General features: G+C 44.5%; 1 pseudogene; it reads right to left on the bottom strand.

Annotated features, from left to right (window-relative positions):
• Positions 1-208: 208 nt before the first annotated feature.
• On the bottom strand, positions 209-1,312 carry LOC146855513 (18S ribosomal RNA; annotated as a pseudogene).
• Between the last annotated feature and the right edge of the window lie 1,422 nt (positions 1,313-2,734).

The following is a 2,734-nucleotide window of genomic DNA, read 5'->3' as shown; positions in this document are numbered from 1 at the left end:
GTCCCTCGCACGTCGGTCGGGCCTCCCCGGGGGGAAGGGGCCTGCCGAAGTCCTGGTCCTAAACCCGAGCGCCCCATGCGGCCGCGGACCGCTCCACCGGCCGGGGCGCGCCAGGGCAGGGCCGGGTCCTGTACCTATGGTGCGGGCTCGCAGGAGGCAGGCCGAGGGCATCGGGCTGGCGACGTCGGTCGTCGGGCCGCTCCTCCGTTAATGATCCTTCCGCAGGTTACGAGTTTTACTTCCTCTAGATTGTCAAGTTTGATCGTCTTCTCGGTGCTCCGCCAGGGCCGTTGCCGACCCCGGCGGGGCCGATCCGAGGACCTCACTAAACCATCCAATCGGTAGTAGCGACGGGCGGTGTGTACAAAGGGCAGGGACTTAATCAACGCAAGCTCATGACCTGCACTTACTGGGAATTCCTCGTTCATGGGAAATAATTGCAATCCCCAATCCCTATCACAAATGGGGTTCAGTGGGTAACCCGCACCTGTCGGCGAAGGGTAGACACACGCTGATCCGTTCAGTGTTGCGCGCGTGCAGCCCCGGACATCTAAGGGCATCACAGACCTGTTATTGCTAGATCTTGTGTGGCTGAACGCCACTTGTCCCTCTAAGAAGTTGGACGTCGACCGCTGGGGGTCGCGTAACTAATTAGCATGGAGGTGTCTCGTTCGTTATCGGAATTAACCAGACAAATCGCTCCACCAACTAAAAAAGGGCAGGTGAGGTTTCCAGTGTTGAGTCAAATTAAGCTGCAGGCTCCACTCCTGGTGGTGCCCTTCCGTCAATTCCTTTAAGTTTCAGCTTTGCAACCATACCCCCCCGGAACCCAAAGACTTTGTTTTCCCGGAAGCTGCTCGGCGGGTCATGGGAATAACACCGCCGGATCGCTAGTCGGCATCGCTTATGGTCGGAACTACAACAGTATCTGATCGTCTTCGAACCTCCGACTTTTGTTCTTGATTAATGAAAACATTCTTGGCAAATGCTTTCGCTTTGGTTCGTCTTGCACCGGTCCAAGAATTTCACCTCTAGCGGCACAATACGAATGGCCCCGGCCGTCCCTCTTAACACTTGTATATTTCCTATAACAAGATGCATGATAATGGACTTCTGCAGCCACTGTCCCTACTACAAACTGCTAAGACATTATTGGTTGCACACTGTCGAAGCCTTTTGTCAACTCTGCACTCCACTGCCTTGATTAATTTCTCATGCGTTGATGTTCCCTTGGTGCATTTTATCTTTCCACCAAATATACATTTTTCAACACGTTTGACTTTAATGATGTTCTTCTGTTTAAGTGTTTATTCATACACTCACTCGTTCCAGCGCCATCACTGACACTTGCTTCAACTTTTTGCTTAATAGTCTGTAAATCTCTCTTCATAGTAAACAGGCTTCTGCACTTCCTGTGGTAAAATACTTGGGGAACCGTGTTGCTTTCCACATTTCACACAATGCCTTACAGTGGAATATGATTCCTTACTTGAGCTGCCTCCAAAAAAACTTTCCATGATGAGAAGCCTTGCGAGCTTGTCAATGGTCATTCACCACCAGCTCCGGAAAAATAAATTAATTGAACCATTTATAAATGTTACCTGGTTTACTTAAAATGATCATAATTTCTATTACAAATATTATTAATTTATATAATGTAATTTTTAATAGTAAAATTCACAAAAATAAAAATTAGGAAAACATTTCCATTTACATTAAGGTATCTTTTGAGTGGAGTGGTAACACAAAAGTCAAAGAGTTATGACTTGCTATCACATATTTTCCATCTATAGGCGCCCATACCTTGCCAATAAATCATATTATTAGAACCCATTCTCCCAAGTGGTACCAATAACATGGTTGGCTTAAGGCCTGCAATGTCATTTATTACCCCTGGGACTAATGTGAAAACTACTAATCAAAGCATGAATGACCTAACGAGCAAAGAGAATTTCCATATAGGATTAAATGAAAGAATAAGAATGTGACATTGTAACCTATCACATGATCACTGTTGCTGTTGTTCCCTACTGTAATACGACTTTTTGGACTTTGTACTGAAAGACTTTCCCAGTCATATTGAATGCAATGTACCTCATCAAGGGCAAACAAACTGTTTCAGAACAAATAACATAATATGTAACATGTCATGTCATATGTACGGGATTCAAATACGTAGAAATGGGTCCATCGTGGAGCACTAACTCCACAAAGGGACTACACTGCTCCCGGTCCAAGTTGTTGGCACTCATTGGGCAAGTAAATGAAACACAGGTTTGCACACCAAAAAGTTTCTAACCATTCGCAAATGCTTTGTAACTGGTTAATTGGCATACTGTGATGTATCATGTGTCTATCAACGCAATTTTGCTAAAAAAAAATAGCACACAGAACATTTACCATATCTTATTTTGCAGTTGTTTTTTGTGATTCCTAAACTGTAATTTCTCATTACCAAATTGCAACTTGAATGTACATACCATTCACAACTTGCGAATAGTTGCAAAATCAGCAAATAGCACATGCAAATTACTATAAATTTGAAATAAGTAGTAACCAGGTGCAAAGTATAAAAAAAACTCACAAAAAATGCACTAGCAATTTTAGAAATGGTTACTGTTTAATTTAGTGATTAAAAAAAACCCAAATCCCTGGGTCCTGTTGTGCGCCCCGGGGGGCGCACAACAGGCATGTGCGCCCCCCGGGGCACTTTGGTATTACAAAAGGGTCAACA

The sequence above is a fragment of the Triturus cristatus genome, chromosome 4_1 (assembly GCF_964204655.1).
Source record: "Triturus cristatus chromosome 4_1, aTriCri1.1, whole genome shotgun sequence".
NCBI classification, from domain to species: Eukaryota; Metazoa; Chordata; class Amphibia; order Caudata; family Salamandridae; genus Triturus; species Triturus cristatus.
This window is presented reverse-complemented; position numbering and strand designations above follow the sequence as displayed.